The following is a 23,446-nucleotide window of genomic DNA, read 5'->3' as shown; positions in this document are numbered from 1 at the left end:
TAGCTTTCATATACACTTTCACTATTCTCATTTGGATTGTTCAGCCACTCATGACTCACTGCTTTTTAGCTTCCATTTTTCCCTCTGATAAATCATCCTCGAACTAGTAGTATACCCTTTCAGGATGATTTCATTACTTAAAATAGAATTCTAGATTCAGAGCAGATTTTAGGAGGAATTTGGTTAAGAAATAGACTGTGTTCTCTAATTAAAGAGATATAAATCAAGGCCTTCTGTTTTATTGTGTAGAGTTCATTATGTGTATTAATTATACTTGGTTACTTTATAAAGAACCAATGTCAGAATATTTAGTATTGAGAAAAACACATAAGTAGAGTAGTAAACTTGACTGTTGCTATCTATGGAAATTATCTGGTAAATAATGATGCCTGCCTGTCCCGTCCTCTGTTGCCTACATCCCAGAACTCTGTACTCTTTTCAGTTGATGACATTTTTAGCACATCCTGCAATTCCTTTCTCTTTGTATTCTTTTTTTAAAATATTTATTTATTTATTTGAAAGAGTTACACAGAGAGAAGGAGAGGCAGAGAGAGGCTTCCATCCACTGGTTCACTCCCCAATTGGTCACAACAGCCAGAACTGCACTGATCTGAGCCAGGAGCCAGGAATTTCTTCTGGGTCTCTTATGTGGGTGCAGGGGCCCAAGGACCTGGGCCATCTTCTGCTGCTTTCCCAGGCCATAGCAGAGAGCTGGATTGGAAGTGGAGCAGCTGGTTCTTGAACTGGCACCCATATGGAATGCTGGCACTGCAGGCGGCGGCTTTACCTGCTATGCCACAATGCTGGCCCTGTTCATAATTTATTTTTAATGTTTGTTTATTTTCATCTACTTGAAAGGCAGAACGAGAGCAAGAGTATATGAGAGAGATGTCTTCCATCTATTGACTGACTCTCAAGATGCCCATAACATATAGTATAGGGCTGGGCCAGGCCAGCAACAGGAGCCAGGAACTCATTCCAGGCCTCCCAGTAGGTGACAGGAACCCAGGTACTTGAACCATGGCCTGCTGTTTCTGAGGATGCATTATCAGGAAAGTGGATTGAAAGTGAAGTTGATGGAAATCGAACTAACACTCAGATATGGGAAGTATGTGAGTGTCCCAGTTGGCAGCGTGATCAGTTGCCTTGCAGTACCTGCCCTGACCCTTCATAATTTAAACCAGACTGGAGAAGAAATGAAATGTGTTTTAAAAGTGTACTATAGATGGCCCGCGCCGCGGCTCACTAGGCTAATCCTCCGCCTTGTGGCGCCGGCACACCGGGTTCTAGTCCCGGTCGGGGCGCCGGATTCTGTCCCGGTTGCCCCTCTTCCAGGCCAGCTCTCTGCTGTGGCCAGGGAGTGCAGTGGAGGATGGCCCAAGTGCTTGGGTCCTGCACCCCATGGGAGACCAGGATAAGTACCTGGCTCCTACCATCGGATTGGTGCGGTGTGCCGGCCGCGGCAGCCATTGGAGGGTGAACAAAGGAAGACCTTTCTCTCTGTCTCTCTCTCTCACTGTCCACTCTGCCTGTCGGAAAAAAACAAAACAAAACAAAACAAAAAAAAGTGTACTATAGAACCATGCTAGGATTTTACATAAATTATTTCATTTAATCCTCGTTAGCATTCTCAATAAATAAATCAGGACTCTCAAGTAAATAAATGTTAGTTGTCCTTCTTACGTGAGGTTTTTATATACCACTCATTTGTCTCCAGGCTCCAAAGCCTATATTCCTGTAGCCTTTTACTTACACATGTAATTGTGAATTACCTGTGTGTGTGTGTGTGTGTGTGTGTGTATGTTGTGGGAAGGGGTAGAAGGAGAATAGAGGCCTGGAGGGGAGGGAGAAGGGAGAAGGGAGGGAGAGGAAAAGAGAGGTTATCAGTACTAGGGTATTTATTCACAACCATCCCATATCAGTGTAAAGTGAAAGACTGTAAAGAAAACACTCCTTGTGCTAATTGTCTACCGAATAGGGATTAGAATGTATCCAGTTAGAGCTTCTGACTGAGAGTTTGTAAAGTTTCTTTATACACTCTACTCATTTGCCATTCCCATCCTCTGCCCTAGGCTGCTCTGATTCTTGCTGCCAAACCTGGTTGGCATTTTCCCAAACCCTGTCCTTGAGTTTAGAGGTAGTACAGAAACTCCAAAGAACTACAACCCTGATGTACTCTGCTGAGCCATGGCAATTTGCCCAGCTTATGCAGTGGAAGTTGTCCAACCTGAGTTCACCTCAACTTTTGATAAGGAATGCAAATAACATAAAATAATTGTAAAATTCTGTATTTAATAAAAATGGCAATAATATTCAAGAAAGTAAGTCAGATTATTCTGGAAAATTTTGGGGGATGGGTGGCATATTACATTTTATCTTGCTTATGAACATCAAACAAATATATCATCACTGAAAGTAAATTTGATTCATATTTTTATAAGTATGCAGGTGACAGAGGATAGTAAACTATATTAAGAGTCTGCAATATGATATAGCATTTTAAAAGCCAATATGATATGAGTAACTGACATGGATAAGGACAAGTAACTTCTTAAAGTAGTGAGAATCCCTTTTAATTGCTAAAAAGACTACACCCAAGTTTCCATTCTCTGGAATTGAGATGCTTGAAATGGAAAAGAGTAATTGAAATACATAAGGGATCCGAGAAGAGTGGTTTATGAGTTTGGGACACAAAGTAAATACAATAAGGATAGCTTGAGTAGTTCCTGAATATCTGTGCTCATGGCTATTTTGAGTGGTGTGAACAATAAAGAGCACAATCTGGCAGAAAAAGGGATAAGCACAGGCAGAAATATGACCACTGGAGAAATGAGGCTGGGATTCCAGTAGTATCTCTCCCCATCTAAATTGGAGTTCCCCAAGTGCCCTATCCATGGGCCTTGCAAAGCTTTTAACAAGAAGGGAAAGAAATGACCTGGGAAGAAATAGTCTGAAGAAATTGAAGTGGGAAAGATATAATTGTTTTGTTAAATATTTACAGCTATTTAAAATAAAAATAATCCCCCACCCCCACCCAGCAGCTTACTGTCCAGAACATTTCTTTTGCTGGCCTCACATCAAGGCTAGATGAAGCACAAGCTGCAGAGGAGAACTTCATTCTAACATGGAACATGATCTAGGGCAATGCCCTTCTTGGACTTTGTCCACAGGGATTTATTACTGGAAGTAACAGAAGGGCTGTGTTAGAACACTCGGACACAGTTCCAAGGCATGAACCCTGAGGATGGAATTTATAGTAAGGCTCTGGTGTACTAGTTGGACAATGAGTACGATTTCACTGCAGATGTTTTCCATTTGAGGTTTTCTATATAGGTTTTTCTGTGTGTACGCCTCAGATGTCAATAATGCAGAATAGCTCAGTCAGCACTGCTTAGCTACTATCTACTATATGTGTTGCCTGTCCTTCTTGACAAGTTAAGTGAGGAATATACTTGAAGCTGTCTAGCCATTTCTGATCTGCAGGACACTATTGGAAAGATGCCCCTCCCGGTACCTTAAACTGCTCCTTCTTACTATGAAGCAGATGATGGGTAAGCAGTCTCTCACAGAATCCAAACTTCTCTCTTTTCAGTATAGAATCATTCCAACTAGTTTCAAATTGTAAAGTGGAGGAGAGGACTGGTACCCTTTCTGGTTTTAAATCTGGATCATAATGGAGCACCTGCCAAATCATTTTCCTTTATGATCCCAAATTATTGACAGAGAGAAGAGCACTGTAGAATGGAGTGCCAATTTCTTATGGCATTTGTGGACTTAAGCCAAAATATTTGAAACCTTCAGCCAGATGGATCATTCCAGAGCTTTGAGAGCAACTTGTAAAAGCCAACAGCCTGTATATTCCTTATCTGGTGAAAGGACAGAGGAGGATAGAAAGAGAGAAAAGATAATTCAGAATGATTTATATTCATTAACTTAACTATTATCAATATTAATTGTAATGTAGGATGCTGTTCTAACATTTATGAAGTGCAATGCTTAAAAGCTGAAGACTAAAAAAAAAATTAAAAAAGGAATCCAGTAGATGAGCCCATTGCTAAATGACTGAGCCAGAGACAGCATATAAATATATTAGAAATGGCCTAAACCACAACATCAAGTTTTATTATTTCATAGGAAATCACTATTGGGATTTATGTCTCTAGTGGAAATATATAAAGTACTCATATATTCCTGGCTAATGAGGAGATGGTTATGAATGAAAAAATTTCAGATGAAAGTTCAGAAACATTTTGTATTATATTAATTTTGATAAAATCTTAGGGTTGTAAGAAACCTTAAAAGTTAGGAAGTCAGCCTCCCTCCCCCTCTACACATATACACTACTGTATGTTCCATGAATGGGTTCCATGAACCCATCTACTCCATCCTCAGATGGTCAATCCAGTTTATGTTTTCATACTTCCAATAATTTGGCACTCTTGACCACATTTTAGTTTTGAATGGCACCAGTTGTTGAATGTTTGCACAAATGACCCAAAATTGCTCTCCCTTCAGCTTCTACTCATAGCTCCTACTTTTAGGCATATCACCATTCACATAAACTACAACATGAATTGAATCCTCTGGAGTTGTGTAGTGTGGTGGCCCTGATTCTGCATATTCCTTGAGCCTTCACTAAGCAGCCTCACCTCACTTGCAGAAAACAAATACAATATACTGCTTGAGTAACTGATTTTTTTAATTAGCACCCTTATTGAGGTATGGTTTGTATACTAAACAATTCATGAATTTTAAGTATATAATTTAATGATATTTTATTTATTGACAGTTACAATCATTACCAAAAATTAATTAATTAATTAATTAATTTTATGACAGCCAGAGTTAGACAGAGAGTGACAGAGTTATAGACAGTGAGAGAAAGACAGAGAGAAAGGTCTTACTTTTGTTGGTTCACTCCCCTAATGGCCGCTACGACCAGCTTGCTGCGCCAATCCGAAGCCAGGAGCCAGGAGCCAGGTGCTTCTTCCTGGTCTCCCATGCGGGTGCAGGGACCCAAGCACTTGGCCATCCTCCGCTGCCCTCCTGGGCTACAGCAGAGAGCTGGACTGGAAGAGGAGCAACCAAGACTAGTACCCAGCACCCCAACCGGGACTAGAACCTGGGGTGCCGGTGCCGCAGGTGGAGGATTAGCCAAGTGAGCGACGGCACCAGCCAGTACTAATCTCCTTAACCATTACCTTACAATACCCTTTACCATCTACCTCCTCAGTGCTAGGCAGCCACTAATCTTTTTATGGATTTGCCCATTCTGGGCATTTTGCATGAATGGAATCATTAAATATGTGATCCTTTCCTTTTGCATCATGATTTCAAGGTTTGTCCATATTATAGCACACATTGGTATTTCATTTCTTTGTTTGGGTAATATTCCGTTATAGGTTATATATTTTGTCTGTTCATCAGTTGATGAACATTTGGGTTGTTTTCAATTTTTGACTATTATGAATTATGCTACCATGAACATTCATGTTTAAGTTTTTGTGTGGCCATCTGTGTTCATTTATCTTGGGCCTATACCTGGGAGTATATACATGGATCATATTGTAACTCTATGTTTAACTTTTTGAGGAGGTGCCATAATTGTTTTCCAAAGAGGCTACACAAGTTTACAATCCCATCAGCAGTAAGGATTTCAGTTTCTCCACAGTCTTGTCAACTTAACAGGCTGTCTTCTTATTTCAGCCATAATAATGCGCATAAAATTGTATTTCATTGTGGTTTTGTAAATGCTTACTACAACTTTGTTGGTTGTCTTTTGATTTTCATGATGGTATCAATTTGTAGCACAAACATTTCTAATTTTTTTGAAGCCTCATCTATTTTTTCTTTGTTGTTTGTGATTTGATATCACATATTAGAAACCATTGCCTAACTCAAGGTCATTAAGATTTACTCCTAAGTTTTGTTCTACAATTGTATATGATATAAGGTTAAGTATCCTGTTATTCCTGTGGGTATCCAGTTGTCCCCATACCATATGCCGAAAAGACTGTTCTTTCCCTATTTCATGGTCTTGGAACCCTTGCTGAAAGTCAGTTGAAGGTAAATGTAAGGGTTTACTTTGGAGTATTCTATTCTGTTCCTGTGATCTCTATACCTGCCCTTCACCATCTTGATTACTGTAGCTTTGTAGTAATTTTTGAAATTGGGATATTAGTGTCCTCTAACCTTGTTCTTTTAGCTATTCTTGGTTTCTTGCATCTGTATCTGAATGTCACAACCTGTCAATATCTGCAAGAAAAAGCCAATTTGGATTTTGAAATGGATTACATTGAATCTATAGACAGGAACTAATTTTTTTAAAAAAAGCCTTTTTAATGATGCCTTTTAAAAGTGTATGCACACTTCACTTAAAATATAATCCTATGAGGAGTGGCTTTGTACAGTTTCTCTGAACCCCTTCAGAGACACCACTATGTACTTTTGGTAACTACCTTTTTGTTTTCTAAGTGACTATAATCCCCTTGGTATAAGTATGTCATATAAGAACCAAAATGAAGTTGTCCTGTTCATGACAGGGATTATTCATACCTAAGTGAAGACACCAAGAACAACCAAACTGAAGGAGAAAATTAGCTAAGTCAAAGATGGTTTCTTTCACTCAGTCCTATCCTGGAGTTAATATGCATGTGTGTGTTTTTGTGCACATGTTTTGGTATCAGTGTCTGCCTGGGTGGTAGTTGGCTGTGGGTGAGTTTCTCTGCATGTTTGTTTTAATCCTGTGTGCAGATATGTGCTTATGTTTACAGGGGTGTGTGTGTGTGTGTGTGTGTGTTTGTGTGTTGTTTGGTGTCTTTTTTTAAATTTTGAACCCTAGCAACAATGCCTTGTGATAATGTAATAGAGTATTATGAATAATCTTCGTGGCATTTCATCCTTTTAGCTGAGCTTGTTGCAATTTTGGAGTTACACATGAATCTGCCCCTCCCACTACAATGGTGGTGTCCTTTATTTTTTTTGCTTTCTCTCCTCGGTATAGCACTCCCTTGCTTGACTCTGGTTTTTGCATTTGCTTTTGGATTGTTAAGCAGCAGTTCCACATGATCTCCCTAGTTGACTCTCTCTACACACACATTTGAACACACATATGCATATGTATGCACACAGACTGCTATGATTGCCTGTGCTGCCAGTCTTGTGATGCTGATTTATTGGCCTTTGCTCTCTCTTCCCACCCTTTACTACCAAGGAGCCAGTTGTTATTCAGAACCTTTCTAATTCCTTCACACCCCACAGCCTCAGTTGGTACCAAAAGTGCCAGGTTGTATAGATGGAACAGTGTTTACCTAGTGGCTTTCTAGGCCATGACAAACATGGCTTATCCCACTCACTAGAGTTTGGAGAACAGAAAGCTGGTCCTTAAGAATGAAGAGCTTTCAATTAGGATTTTAAAGCTTAGTCAACTAGAAAACTGGTGTTGTATGTTGCCTCTTGCTTTTTTTTCTTTTAAACTTCTCCCTGCCTTTCTTCCTTCATTCTTTTCTTCTCTTCCTTCATTTCTTTCATTAGCATTGATGATCTGCCATGCAGAGGTTATGAAGGTAGGTAGTAAGTATTAATGGTAGGCTGATGCTGATGCCACCTTGGGGAAATATCAAAGTATCTGAGATTGATGAGACAGAGTTTGCAAAAGATTTCTTGAAGATTCTGATATGTATTCAGTGGGTATTATACAAGCCTGGTTGAGAATCACTAAGATAAATAAAAATGACTACTGTATTATCTATGAGAATTTTATTCTTATCAATCTTCTTTGCCTTCCTATATCTTAACAAATGCTTTTGCCTTATAAAACAACATAGAACAAAAGAGGAGAAAATAGAAACTTACAACAATTTTTCAGATGGTTTCCAGTGTTTACAGTTTACTATATCCATCAACTATGAGGAGCCCAATGAGGTAAAGAAGTTGTTGCAAACAAGAGGAAAAGGCATGCGCTCCCCACGGTATTCCAGCCTATCAAAAGCACTAGCAGATTATGTGAGGAAGGAACACTACTGTCTGACATGAACCAAGAGGAAAACAGTGCTCTGTGAGACTTCTCCCAGATTCAAAATATTTTTCTCACATTATTGTACCAATTGGAGATTCTGTGTTGGTTGATGATCTTTTTTAGGACACAACAGTCTCATGGGAAGGTTAAGCCTGAAACATTTTAACATCAATTACTTTAATCAAATATTAAGATAATTTCTATCTGAGGTTTCTATTTCCCAGTGTCTTAGAAAGGAAGGTATAAGGGAGGTATGTGTGTGTCTCCTTATCTCTTCCTTTAACTGTTTGGTGGTTATGGGGATGGACTTTCAAAATACTTTTGTGTTAAAGAACTGAAGTGCTGATATCGGATGAAGGGACATGTTATAGATTAATTTCATCTTTCTAAATCCTATCCAGCTTATCCAGCTCACATACTACACCTCACAGTAAACCTTCCCTACTTTTGCTAGCCTACATTGATTCTCCCCTTCTCTGAACTGCAACATTTATTGTCTACACCACCCAATCCAATGTTCAATATCCTCCTGTTCTTTAGCGAGTTTATATGTGATGAACTTGTTCCCCTTATACATGACTAATGATGTATGTGTACTATAAATTACTAATGGAAGGAAATGATTGTAGTTTTTGAAGGCATGGACTGTGTCTCATTCCTTACTTGAGTATTCTCCATGGCATGTAAAACAATGTATTTGGATCTAAGGAAAAGGCAACTATGACTTATTAAAACTAAGATTTTGCTTAATATTGTTATCTACCATAAAACATAACAATATTTTCCAGGGGATGCCATGATGGATATGCTGCTCAGAAATGCCTTTAGTTTCTCTGCCCAAGTCGGCTGCATTCTTTCTCTGACACGCACTAGCCTTAGCTCATCATACTAGCCATTCCCATGAGCTTGATACTGGCTCCTTCTCTTAATGTCTACTGACTGTGAGAGCATATAGAAATGCTGTTCAGTAGCTTCACACAATATGATAAAAGCACTGAAGAAAATATAGCAGCAGTCTCTTTATCTCTCTTGTTTCCCAGGTTTTCAAAGATCTCTACCTGGTAAGCCCATTAGTTTTTTTCTTTGTTGAAGTTTTCTTTATAGAACATAAAAATTCATTTAAACATACTCACCTTTTTTTGAGGGGGTGGGTGTAGACTCAAGTAGGAAAAATAAGAATGCCCTTCCAGAAAGATAGAGCAGCTTTTAATTCTTAGCACTTGCTGAAACAGTAAGCACAGTAGCCATAAGCAGAGTGTGTGTTAAGGGGATTTATATATTTAACCATTTCTCCTCTATATTTACTTACTCTTCTACTTCTTCCTGTACCATCAGGTAGAATACAGTGCTGACAGGTAGAATACAGTGCTGACAGTTGCTTCTCTTCCCTCTAGTTGAAGTTTAAAATTATGAACGCTGTATAATGAAATGGTGATTTTTATTCTATCCTGGTGGTAAAAAGGGATTTGCTGATGTGTAAAATGAGACAAAGATAAATAACAAACAGATGTTCTCACAAAATGTTCATTAAATCCCTGCCTAGTGGAAGATGCTGGATTACATGTGTTCAAACTCTAAATGTGTTAGAGAATAAGGAGCTTTTATACCTTAATGCTCAATTTAGGAAAGACTATATAGCTTTCTCTGTAAAAATCATAGTAATCAGTGACTTACAATCTTCCTCATTTCACAGTGGCTTGTCATGACTGTTTTTAAACTTTTCTTATTGATTTTGACAGTTCCAATTATCCAAACAGGCATAACCTTATTGAGAGATTATGAAGTGGGTTTAAACCTCTTTAAAGGCCCCAGACAGGGGTTGTCCAACGTGTGGAAGTTACAACTTTTGCTTGAATTGCTTGTAAAGGACTGTCTGCCTGGGGGATGTGCTAGTGATTTCAGGGACGTGCGGATAGGAAAGGAGAGCAGGAACAAAACCACCTTCACCTTGCTCCTCTGGCTCTTGCATAAAAAGAACCTGTAGTTGTTGTACAGTCTGTTATTTTCTATAGCAAGGGCTACCTGCTCTTGTTCTGTGCCAAGTGTTAGATAGGTGTTGTATGTTAAAGTACTTTCTGTATGTTAAATGTACTTTTTGCTCCAGAGGTAGGAATACAACAAATGTGTTTTGTGTGACCCACATAGGGTTTGAATTTGACTTCCCTTAAACTGAATATGTATTCTTCAGTTTGACATAGACTCTGCAACTCCCTATTGTACTACATCACAAATTCATGCTGTTTTTAAGAACACTTTAAAAACTATTTGAAATACAGATAGAAATAGAGTCCTCCTATCCACCGGTTCATTCCCCAAATGCCTACAACACCTGGGGATGAGCCAGATAATAGCCAGGAGCCCAGAATTCAATCAAGGACTCCCACATGAGTGGCTGGGACTGAGACACTGCTCTCTTCCCAGTGTGCAGTAGCAGGAAGCTCAACTTAGAAGTGGAGCTGGAGCTCAAAACTAGGCACTCCAATATGGGATTTGGGCATCCCAAGGGATGTCTTCTGCAACAAATACCCATTCTTCGTTAAGCCCTTTATCAGTAAGGGAGAAGAAGGAATTGAGGATGACCCCTAGATTTCTAGATTGGGTTATTGAACAAAGGTAGCAACAGCCTATTTTAGGAATTCAGGAGTGTGAACAAATTTGGAAGAAAAGATAAATTGTTTATACTAGGTTTAGGTATCTAAAGGTTATCGATCAGAAATATAGATCTGCAGGTCAGGAGATAAATCTGTACTTGAGATATAGATTTTGGGAAGTCATTAGTTTATAGGTGATAGCTGAATCCATTTAAGTGGATGAGATCACTCATAGAATATATTTAGAATGCTAAAACAAGACTGAGCTCAGTGAGAAATCAGTGAAGTGACCAAAGATATGCTAAAGAAGGAAAGAGTTTTATGTATAATGTAGACCAGTCCTTCTCAAAGTATGGTTGATGGGCCTGTGGGGCTCCCTAAGATTATTCTAGAAAGTCTCAGAGTTCAAAACAATTTTCACAATAGTTCTAAGATGCTTTTTGCCTTTTTCACTATGCTACTATTTCACTGATGGAACAAAGGCAATTGTGTGTGAAAGTGCTGGTGCTTCCCAGGAATGAAGGGAGTGGCACCAGACCGTACTAGTTAGTGATTATATTCTTTACCACCAAAACTCTCAGTTAAGAAAACAAAGATATTTTCACTTAGCAATGTCATTTTAAAATCAGTTAATATTATTAATTTTATTACACCTTGACCCTTGCATTCATTTTAAAATATTCTATGTGTCAAAATGGGAGGTGTACATAAAGTACTTCTGATATATGAGTTATGGTGGTGTCTCAGAATAAAGCACTTGCATGGTTGAGTTGCAAACCAAACTAGCAGCTTTTTACATGGAATTCCAATTTCACTTGAAAGAACTGACAGACTATGCTTATTCTTTGTCACTGTGTATTTGGCAGACATTTTCTCAAAACTAAAGTGAGCCTGTTACTTTAAGGAAAACAGCTGTCAGTGTTTCTTGCTAATGATAAAACTTGAATCTTCAAGTGAAATTAGAATTTTAGAACATGTATATCTGCCGCCATGTGCTTCAGAGCCTCCCAATAACATATAGACACACTTTTAGTGACATAATTTTTATAATCTTGCTTAATGAAATATATCACCATTTGCATGATTTATATAACTCAGTGAACCAATATTTATGAAGTGATCAATACATGATGTTATAAAATCATGCCTGGGAAAAATCCATTTGAGGTGCAAGATTGACCAGTGTTTTTTTTTTTTTTTTAAAGATTTATTCATTTATTTATTTGAAAGAGTTACAGAGAGAAGGAGAGGCAGAGAAAGAGAGGTCTTCCATCTGCTGGTTCACTTCCCAATTGGTCGCATCGGCTGGAGCTGCGTGGATCCAAAGCCAGGAGCCAGGAGCTTCTTCCAGGTCTCCCACATGGGTGCAGGGGCCCAAAGGACTTGAACCATCTTCTACTGCTTTCCCAGGCCATAGCAGAGAACGGGATTGGAAGTGGAGCAGCTGGGACTCGAACCAGCATCCATATGGGATGTTGGCACTGCAGGCGGTGGCATTACCCTCTACTCCACAGTGCAGAGGCCCCGACCAGTGGTTTTAAAATGACAAAGCTCCTAAAGTTTATTAAACTGATAGGAGAAGATACTACACTTGATCTTAACCAAAAGGTAGAGAAGTGATCCTAAAGTTTATTAATATGGATTCAGATTCCCTGTTACACTAAATGAAACTGACATTGTAAAATTTTGGTGTAGTATCAAAGACTATCTACAATTATCTGAAAAGACTGTTCAAATACCCCTCCATTTGCCAACTGCATATTTACATGAGGTTATGCTTATTTACAAATACTTCAACTGAAGAACACATGTAGTAAACAATGTAGGGGCAGACGTAAGAATCTAGCTGTCTTCTACTAAACTGCTTTCTATAAAAATATTTACAGAATTGTAGAACAGTGCTATTCACTGATTTTACTTTATTTTGGAAAATGTTATTTTTTCTGTTAATAAGTATTGGATTTATTTAAATCAGCAAGTAAATACTTTTAAAATGTCATACTTGCTAACATAATAGATATTAGTAGATATAATCTACAAAAACCAAAAGTTTTTTGGGATTGTGAATACTTTTTTTAAAGATTTATTTTATTTATTTGAAAGAGAGTTACAGAAAGAGGTAGAGACAGAGAGGTCTTCCATTTGCAGGTTCACTCCCCAGATGGCCACAATGGCCAGAGCTGCGCCGATCTGAAGCCAGGAGCCAGGAGCTTCTTCAAGGTCTCCCACGTGAGTGCAGGGGCCCAAGGACTTGGGCCATCCTCCATTGCTTTCCCAGGCCACAGCAGAGAGCTGGATTGGAAGAGGAGCAGCCGGGACTAGAACCGGCGCCCATATGGGATGCGGGCACTTCAAGCCAGGGCTTTAACCCGCTGCACCACAGTGACAGCCCCTTGTCAATATTTTTTAAAAGTATAAAGTGGTCCCTAATAGTAAACAGTTTTATAACTGTTGTAGACTACTAAGAAAAGCATCACATCCATCACCACAACCATCAATGTTTCTTTGTGGTGGAAGTTCCAAACTTCTCTTAGTTATTTTGAAAAGGATAATATGTATTTTTTGAAACATCGCAATGTACCTCATAAATTTGTACAATTATTATGTGGCAGTTAAAAATAAAAATAAAAGTGGTAAGGGGAACAAATGACAAGACTCATTATGTAACCTACAGTTTTGTAAGTTAATTGAGATGATGCAAAAGCAGAATGCAGAAAAATTTGACATAATACCAAGTGGCTGACTATACAGTGGGCATAAACAAGAAAAAGAAGAGTATGAACTAAAGTGGCACAGGATTTGTTAGAAATAGAGACTTGAGTATATGTAGGATTTTATAGAACAAGAGAGTGAAGAACCTGCATTATAGCCATGATGACCAGCATGAGCAAAGTCCTAGAGGCCAAGATAAGCATAATGTGCTTTAGGAACAGTGAGGAAACAATTAGACAAGAGATTAGTTGGATGACTAGGCTAGAACCAGATTATGGAGAGCCTTATCTGACAGGATGAAGGTTTTAGATCTTATGGGCAATACAAATCTATAAAGGGTCCATGATTTGGGTTGATGACATCATGAAGGGATATTTCATGAAAATTAATCTAGAAGTAGCATGAAGGAGAGATTAGAAATTGAAAAACTATAAACTAATTAGAACAATATTATAATCATCCATCTGTGAAATGATGAAGACCTAACTATGGGAATGGAAAGTAAATAATAGATGTGAAAGATAATCTAGGGACCGGCACTGTGGTACAGTAGGCTGAGCCTCTGCCTGGGATGCCAGCATCCCATATGGGCACTGGTTCATGTCCCAGCTGCTCTTCTTCTGATCCATCTCTGCTGCTTATGGCCTGGGAAAGCAGTGGAGGATGGCCCAAGTGCTTGGGCCCCTGCACCCATGTGGGAGACTGAGAAGAAGCTCCTAGCTCCTAGCTTCTGGATCAGCTCAGCTGTGGCCATTTTGGCCATTTGGGAAGTGAATCAGTGGATGAAAAACCTTTCTCACTGTCTCTCCCTCTCTCTGCCTGTAACTCTACCTCCCAAATAAATAAATAAAATCTTAATAAAAGAAAGATATTATAATAGCATTATGAACAAGTTTTGATTGATTAGAAAGGGAAGATTAATATTGAAACTAGTTGAGAGTTTGGTAATACCATTGATGTAAAATGAAAGAGCAACAACAGATCTACATTAGGTCTGCCACATGGGTGACAGAGATGCAAGTACTTGGGACTTTATCTGATGCTTCCCAGGGTAAGCATTAGCAGGAAGCTATAATCAGAAGTGGAGCTGGGACTCCAGCCAGGCACTCCAATATGGGATGTGGACGTCCCAAGTTGTATCTTAACTGAGTACTCCAAATGCTCACCCCAGCAGTTAGATTTTGTTAGGAAGAGCCAATGCAGATGGCTGAAGAGGGGGCTGGTGTGGTGGCATAGCTGGTTCAGCTGCCATCTGTGATGCTGGCACCCCAGATGAGTATCAGTTCAAGTCCCGACTCCTCCACTTCTGATCCAGCTTCCTGCTAATGCACCTGGGAAAGCAGCTGGAGGGTGGCTCATCCATGTGAGAGACCCATATAGAGTTCCAGGCTCCTGGGGCCTGCTTATCCTGGCCATTGCAGCCATTTGGGGAGTGAACCAGTGGGTAGGAGATCTCTGTCTATCTGAGTCTCTCCCCTTCTCTGTAATTCTGATTTCAAACAAATACAAATCTTTTTTTTTGGAAAAAAAAAGTTGAAGAAATCAATGGAGACTGTTACAAGAAAAAATGATTGCAAAAGCCAATGGAAGACAGAATTTCAAGGAGATATAAATCAACCATATCAGATCCCAAAGAGATTTAATATATAATGTAAAGTTTCTGAAAGCACTTTTAAAGTGATCTTTGTATGTTTTATGCAATGATTTTTTTTAACTTTTATTTAATGAATATAAATTTCCAAAGTACAGCTTATGGATTACAATGGCTTCACACCCCCCCCCATAACTTCCCTCCCACCCGCAACCCTCCCCTTTCCCTCTCCCTCCCCCCTTCCATTCACATCAAGATTCTTTTTCAATTCTCTTTATATACAGAAGATCAGTTTAGCATATATTAAGATTTCAACAGTTTGCACCCACATAGAAACACAAAGTGAAAAATACTGTTTGAGTACTAGTTATAGCATTAAATCACAATGTACAGCACATTAAGGACAGAGATCCTACATGAGGAGTAAGTGCACAGTGACTCCTGTTGTTGACTTAACAAATTGACACTCTTGTTTATGGCATCAGTAATCACCCTAGGCTCTTGTCATGAGTCGCCAAGGCTATGGAAGCCCCCTGAGTTCACCAACTCTGATCATATTTAGACAAGGTTGTAGTCAAAGTGGAAGTTCTCTCCTCCCTTCAGAGAAAGGTACCTCCTTCTTTGATGACCCGTTCTTTCCACTGGGATCTCTGTCACAGAGATCTTTCATTTAGCTCATTTCATTTTTTTTTTTTGACAGAGTGTCATGGCTTTCCATGCCTGAAATACTCTCATGGGCTTTTTAGCCAGATCCTCTGAAAATACTAACCGATAGAATAAAAAAGGGAGAGAACGATCCAACATGCAAAGTGGGATACACAGCAGACTCATAGATGTTTCATAAGTGCCTAGAATTGTGCTTGGCATATGGTTGATGATGAATAAATTAATGAATATCCTTGTCTACTGCTGCTAAGTTTTGTGTAAACCTTATAAACATAGTGAAGGAAAATCATTAAAGAGCAACATCTTCAGTTACAAGCCTTAGTAGATATATTGATTCTTTCTATTTGCTTATCAGGCACTGTTGTTGGAAGACAACACAGTGTTATTGAAATGCACAGTGAAGATGAGGGTGGATCATTTCGCTTTGGTGACTCACAAGTGAGGCAGCCAGTGGGAGGTAGATGATAGATGTCTATTTACATTACTCTACAAACCAAAACACAGCTGGTAGACTTACCTTTTTGGATTTGCTGTTCTTTTGAATAGGATGTATTTTTTTGCTGGTGGTGTCTGGTGCATACATCATCCTGCTTCAATATCAATAACTGCCTGAGAATTTAAACATTTACGGGCCTGGTGCTGTAACATAGTGGAGAAAGCCTCTGCCTGCAGTGCCAGCATCCCATATGGGTGCCGGTTCGAATCCCAGCTGCTCCACTTCTGATCCAGTTCTCTGCTGTGGTCTGGGAAAGCAGTAGAAGATGGCTCAAGTCCTTGGGCCCCTGCACCCATGTGGGAGACCCAGAAAAAGCTCCTGGCTCCCGGCTTTGGATTGGTGCAGCTCCGGCCGTTGCAGCCAACTGGGGAGTGAACCATCCGATGGAAGACCTCTCTCTCTCTCTCTCTGCCTTTGCCTCTCTGTAACTCTGCCTTTCAAATAAATAAATAAATCTTAAACATTTATAATACTAGTCATTAAGAAATTTGATTTTAAACATTTTTGTATTGGTTCATAAATTTTAGTTGCACATCTTTCAAAAGATCAGAGCATTAGTTATATTGAAAAGACTGTGTCCAATTTGGTGGTTAAAGTAATTTAGTTCAGTTTTAGCATGAGTAGTGATAATTGATATGAGAGACAAATAGGTTTTTTTAAAAAAATGTTTATTTATTTAAACAACACAGAGAGAGAGAGAGAAGGAGGGACAGAGAGATCGTCTGTTCTCTGGTTCATTCCCCAAATGGCCGAAACAGCTACAGCTGAACTGATCCAAAGCCAGGAGACAGGAGCTTCTTCTGGGTCTTCCACATGGCTGTAGGGGTCCAAGGACTTGGTCCATCTTCCACTGCTTTCCTAGGCACATTAGAAAGCACCTGAATTGGAAGTGGAATTGAGCCAGGAATTGAGCCAGCGCCCATATGGGATGCTGGCACCACAGACAGCAGCTTAACCTGCTGTGCCACAGTGCTGTCCACAGGGATTTTCCCTCACAAACTAATTACATAGCACTAACTATGTTTTGATTGTGGCTTTTGTGTTAGTTATCAACTTCTTTGAACAAATCATCCTAAAATTTAACATGTTAACAAATCAAGTATTATTATCTTACAGTTGTTGTGGGTCAGGAATCTAGAGATGGTTAGCTAGTACCTTTATTCAAGATATCTCAAAATGATGCTGCAATTGAGCTATCTACTGGGGATGTAGTCTCATCTGAAAGCTTGACTGGTGTGGTTCTTGACAGACCTTGTTCCCTTGCTACCCGAGCTTCTCTGCAGGGCTTCCCCATGAAATGACAGTGGCCAACCAGAGAATGATCCAAGAGAGAATGATAAAGAGTGTCTAAAACAGAAGCCAGAGTTGTTTTTATTACTTAATCCCAGAAGTGATATCCTATCATTTTGAAGTCAATAAATCTATACCACATTCAAGGGCAGGAGATTGCACAGAGGTTTGTGAGTACTACGAAGTGAGGATCATTGGGAATTACCTGAGGAGCTGCATCCCACATATCTGTTGATATCTGTTCTACCTTGTAAACACACAACTGAGGTTCTAGAAAGTGGTATGATACAGAACTAAAGTCAACTCTTTTAATGATGAAAACAGGAACACATCCTATCTCCTGAAGTGTGAAAAGCTAGATTGGGGGCTCGTGCTGTGGCATAGAAAGTTAGGCCTCCACTTGCTGTGAACACTGATTGGAGTCCCTACTGCTTCACTTCTAATCCAGCTCCATGCTCATGGCCTGGGAAGGCAGCGAAGGATGGCCCAAGTCCTTGGGCTTCTGCACCCACTTGGAAGATCCAAAGGAAGCTCCTGGCTCCTGTTTTCAACCTGGCCTTTGCCCTGGCTGTTGCAGGCATTTGGGAAGTAGACCAAGAGATGGAAGATCAATGGATCTCTCTCTGTATGTCTCTCTGTGTGTGTATCTCTGCCTTTCAAATAAATAAAATTTTATGAAAGAGAAAGGTTAGGTCTTCCTCTATAAAGGATAAATAACTTAGAAAAATGTCTAAGTCTTATGCACATACATGCACAGGATTTTAAAAGACATGATGTATTTACTAAAACACAGAATGAGAAAAATAAAAAGCCAAATGAGAAAAAGTGGCTAATATGAAGGGATGAAGTTTTATATTAAAGTGACTCCTAGAATCAATTTTTACCCAGTAAGATAGAAGAAAAGCGATATTAACAGCAATTTTATCTTAATTTTAATGCTGAGATTCAATGTAGGTTAATATTAATGTAGGCTAATATGAAACGTGATGCAAACTATAGTTAAATGTAGCCCCTTTATTGTTACTTTTACCACATACTGGAAGGCAGAGACAGAAAAAGTGCAGTAAACCAGTAAGAAATGAATTTTAGAAGAATATTATAGATTTCCTCATAGTTCATATTTCCTCTTACCTTTTCTTTACTTCTATCACATTTTAGTTTAATAACTGAAATTAGAAAAACACACATTTTTGATGGTGGAGTGGTAATTTAGTAGGAAGCAGAACAATGCCGTCTTGCAGCAGATCTTTAAATTCAACTTTAACTAAATTAATTTCATGAGGTCTAGGTTGTTCTATCTAAATCCAGAAATTATAGGTATTCATTTAGATTCAAAAGTCATTTCCCATTTATTCCAAATAAAAGATACAACCCTGTCCTTGTCTACAGGGAGCAAGAAAGGATTAAGCTGAGAGAGAAAATGCTTTAATAATCATAAAATAAGATGCATATTTGAAACTGAGGAAAGAGAAAATATGTATAATATTTAAATGGAGTGTGTTTATGCATGCATTTCAAAAGGGATATACTTCTGAAATATTAATTCCTTATTTGGAAGGACAGACATCTTTTCTCTCAAGAAAGGAAAATTATTAGTGAAAAAGGAAGAGTTTAGATTAGGTGATCTGTGAAGTCCTTCTTAGTTTTAACATTCTGAATGCATATTCATATTAGACATTGTAGGTATAAGTTTCCATTATTTGTTTTAGGAGAATGAGGATATATACATAATTACAATTTGTAGATCATCCTTAGATTTCCTTGAGCCTAAGCATTATTAGAGTCAATACTCTATGTGCATGAGTGTGTGTGTGTGTGTGTGTGTTTTCAAGGTATCTAGGTTTCAGGTTATAAGAGTGGGACAGTACTATATACTGTGTGATAGGAAGCTCATTTTATTGTGTCCTGGCAAAAACATAGATAATTGTGCTTTATAGACACAAACCATTGTTGTATTCTTTGTACCTACGATATTGATCAAAAGAAGAGGGGAGCTGTGATTAGCTTTCCTTGTGTCCCTTGGATATTCTCTTCAAATGGACTTTTGTTCTCAATTCTTTTTTTCTCTGGTTTAACTAAGGTGGATCCTCATTTTTTTTTTTTATCTCCCATAGGTTCTGTTTCATACTAATACATTTATTCAGCAAGTATATATTGAGTGCCTATTATGTGCCAAGCTCTGTTTGAAGTGTAAGAAATACATTTGAGTATAAAAAAAGCCTTGCTGTATAGCTTGGATTTAAGAAAGAGAAAATAGCAAATATTACACATGCACACAAACAGTCTTAGGTGATTTTATACATAATTGGAAGGTGGTTAGTGATTATATTTATGTGTGTGTATTCACATATATAGTCAGTTTGTGATATGAGAGAAGCAGAACAGGTTTAGGAGGCTTGAGAGCATTGGTCGAATACAGATGACAATTTCAAATAGGGGATGCTTGGGATAACCTCATTTGAGAAGGAACATTTAAGCAATTATTTGGAGACATTTAGAAGGCAGTGGCTATCTGGGGGAAGGATATTCAAGCAGAGGAAACAAGCAGCACAAAGACTTTCAGTACAGAGAGTGGATTGCTCAAGAAACTAGTGTTTTTAAAGATTCATTTATTTTACTTGAAAGAGTTACACAGAGAGAGGAGAGGCAGAGAGAGAGGTCTTCCATCTGCTGGTTCACTCCCCAGTTGGCCACAATGGCCAGAGCTATGTCAATCCGAAGCCAGGAGCCGGGAGCTTCTTCCGGGTCTCCCACATGGGTGCAGGGGCCCAAGGACCTGGGCCATCTTCTACTGCTTTCCCAGGCCATAGAAGAGAGCTGGATCAGAAGTGGAGCAACTGGGACTCGAACTGGTGCCCATATGGGATGCTGGCACTACAGGCAGTGGCTTTACCTGCTACACCACATGCCAGCCCCAGGAAGGCAGATCTTAAATGGCCTTGGGATCATGATAAGGACTTGCTTTTACTCTGAGTATAATGAGGAATTTTTGGAGGATTTTGAGCAGAAGAATCATGTAATCTGGATATTAAATGGATTATGCTGGGGCCGGTGCTGTGGTGTAGTGGGTAAAGCTGCCACCTGCAGTGCCGGCATCCCACATGGGCACCAGTTCATGTCCTGGCTGCTCCTCTTACAATCCAGCTCTCTGCTATGGCCTTGGAAAGCAGTAGAAGATTGCCCAAGTCCTTGGGCCCCTTACACCTGTGTGGGAGATCTGGAGAAACCTAGTGGCTCCTGGCTTCGGATTGGCACAGCTCTGGCCATTGCTGCCATTTGGGGAGTGAACCAGTTGATGGAAGGTCTCTCTCTGCCTCTGCCTCTGCCTCTGCCTCTCAAATAAAAATAAAATAAATCTTAAAAAACAAGATTATGCTGGCTACTACCTTTGTTATTGTTTTACATTTAAAAAGCTATATATATTTAATGTGTACAACTTAATGAGTTTGGAGACAAGTATACACCATGAAATCATCGCCTCAATCTGTGCTGTAAACTTGTTTATCATCTATAAAAGTTTCTTCCTGATCTCTTTATTTTTTAAATTTAATTAATTAATTTGATTTGAAAGCAGAAGAGAGAGAAAGAGATTTCCTTTTCCCACCTTTAGTTCACTCACCACAATGGCCAGGGCTGGGCTAGGCCAAAGCCAGGAGCTGGGAACTTTATCCAGATCTCACACATGGGTGGCAGGGACACAACTACTTGAGCCATCACCTTCTTCCTCCCAAGATACACATTAACAGGAAGATGGCATTGGAAGTGTAACTGGAACTCAAGCCCTAGCACTCCAATATGGGATGTATGCATCCTTTTAACTGCTTCACCCAACATGTACCCTCTATGCACTTATTTAACATTATATTTTGTGTGTGATAAGAACATTTAATGTAAGAACTACTTTATTAACAACATTGAAGTATATAACATAGTATACTGTAGTAGATACTTAGGACTTATTATTCTTTTATAACTGAAACTTTGTGCACTTTGACTAATGCTTCTCTAGTTCACTTTCCTTCCAACCCCTGGCAACCACCATTCCATTCTCTGTACGTTTGACTACTTTAGATTCATTATATAAGTGGTAGCATGTAATATTTGTCCTTCTGTGTCTGAATTTCACTTAGTATAATGTTCTCCAGTTTCATCCATATTATTGCAAATGGAAAGATTTCCTTCTTTCTAAGGATGAGTAATCACATAAACATACAAAACCCACACATTCTTTATGCATTTATTTGTCAGTAGGCACTTAAGTTATTTCCTTCGCTTGGCTGTTGTAAATAATGTTGCAATGAACATAGAGTGCAGATATCTCTTTAAGTTCCTGATTTCCATTGCTTTGGGTGTATACCGAGACGTGGGATTGCTGGATCATACGACAGTTATATTTTTAGTTTTTTGGGGGATTTCTCTACTTTTTTTCATGTGAATGTGCCAGTTTACATTGCCAGCAACAGTGTACATGAGTTCACTTTTTGTTACATCCCTGCCAACATTTCTTGTCATTTTTCTTTGTAATAGCTATTCTAACAAGTGGTAGGTGTTTCCTTGATGATTAGTGATGTCAAACATCTCCCAAACCTGTACATTATACCTTCTTTGGAGAAATGTCTATTCATCTACTTTGCCCATCTTTAATTTTTTTTTGTCTTAGATTTTTTGGTTTTTTTTATTGTTTATTTATGTTTTGCTATTGTGCTGTAGGAATTCTTTATATTTTTTTGAATAATCACTCTTTATCTTGAGGCCACATTTTGACACAGTGGGTTAAGCCACTGCTAGCAATACTGGCATCGCTTTTAGTCCCAGCTGTTCTGTTTCCAGTCTAGCTCCTTGCTTTTGAACCTTAGAAAGTAACTGAAAATGTCCCAAATGCTTGGGTTCCTGCTGCGCACATGGGAGACCTGGATGGAGTTCTAGACTTCTGGCTTCAGTGTGGCCTAGCCCTGTACATTGTGGGCATTTGGGGAGTGAACCAATGAATTGAAGATCTCTTCCTATCACTATTCCTTTCAAAATAAATAAATATTAAAAAGATAGCCCTTTATCAGATATATACTTTTAAAAACGTTTCTCCCATTCCATGACTGTTCCCCCTGCTATGTAGAAGCTGCTAGTGTCTTAGAAGAGCTGTAAGTGGTGGGCAAGGTGGAAACCAGGAGTCCAGATAGGAAGCTGCTGCAAAAATCCAAGCCAAAAATGATGGTGGCCGGGAACAGGGATAGAACCACATTCAGTGGTGAGATGTGGATAGATTCGGGATATATTATGAGTATATAACCAACAGGATGCTGATAGATTGGATATGGGGTGTCAAAGGGAGATGTAAAGGATGAATCCAAGGTACTTTGGCCTGAGGAAAGAGATGGCGTTTACTGGCATGGGAAAGACTAAGTGGAATGAAGTTGGCATGCAGGAGTTCAGTTTTGGACATGTTGGTTTCAAATGCTTACTAGGCAAATAAGTGGAAATGTCAAGCAGGTAGATTCATATATGATTCTAGAGTGCAGAGCAGAGGCCTCAACCAGGGCTATGTACTTTGGAATCTTCAGTATTTACATAATATTTAATGACAAGGGAATGAATGTCGCTCCCCCTCTTCGTGGAGGAACGACACTAAACCCTGCCTAGGCTTCATATCCGAGTCACGGCACCATTATGTCGCTCCCCCTCTTCGTGGAGGAACGACACAGGACCCTGCGCTGTTCTTTCGTCTGCTCGGCCCTCCCCGGGTTTGCTGCTGGTTCTTCCCGGGTTGGCTACTATCCCTTCCACCTCCGTGGAAGGGCAGTTCCCCCTGGCCACATTCCCCACTTCCGCAGGGGAGCGGCACACCGCCGGCCTGCTCTTCTCGGGGGCTGCACAGGTGTTCCTTCAGCTACATGTTCCCCTTAGATGTTCCTCGTGCATGCCGTCTCTCTCCTCCTTTATAGTCCTCCTCCGCCAATCCTAACTCGGCTGCCCACACGCCGAGTACGCTGCTCTCCAATCAGGAGCAAGTCCTACAGTTTATTGGTTGAACTGGAGGCAGCTGTGCGGAAGCTGTTTACTTCTCTCCCAGCGCCATATTGTGGGAG

General features: G+C 39.5%; 1 protein-coding gene and 1 pseudogene across 50 annotated transcripts in view; one reads left to right on the top strand and one right to left on the bottom strand.

Annotated features, from left to right (window-relative positions):
• The window catches only part of ENOX2 (ecto-NOX disulfide-thiol exchanger 2), a 315,538-nt gene that overhangs the window by 24,498 nt on the left and 267,594 nt on the right, over positions 1 to 23,446 (top strand). The gene's annotated exons all lie outside the window — the stretch shown is intronic.
• LOC127485088 (U2 spliceosomal RNA) lies at positions 12,139 to 12,229 on the bottom strand (annotated as a pseudogene).

This window comes from Oryctolagus cuniculus, chromosome X (assembly GCF_964237555.1).
Source record: "Oryctolagus cuniculus chromosome X, mOryCun1.1, whole genome shotgun sequence".
Classification (NCBI taxonomy): domain Eukaryota; kingdom Metazoa; phylum Chordata; class Mammalia; order Lagomorpha; family Leporidae; genus Oryctolagus; species Oryctolagus cuniculus.
This window is presented reverse-complemented; position numbering and strand designations above follow the sequence as displayed.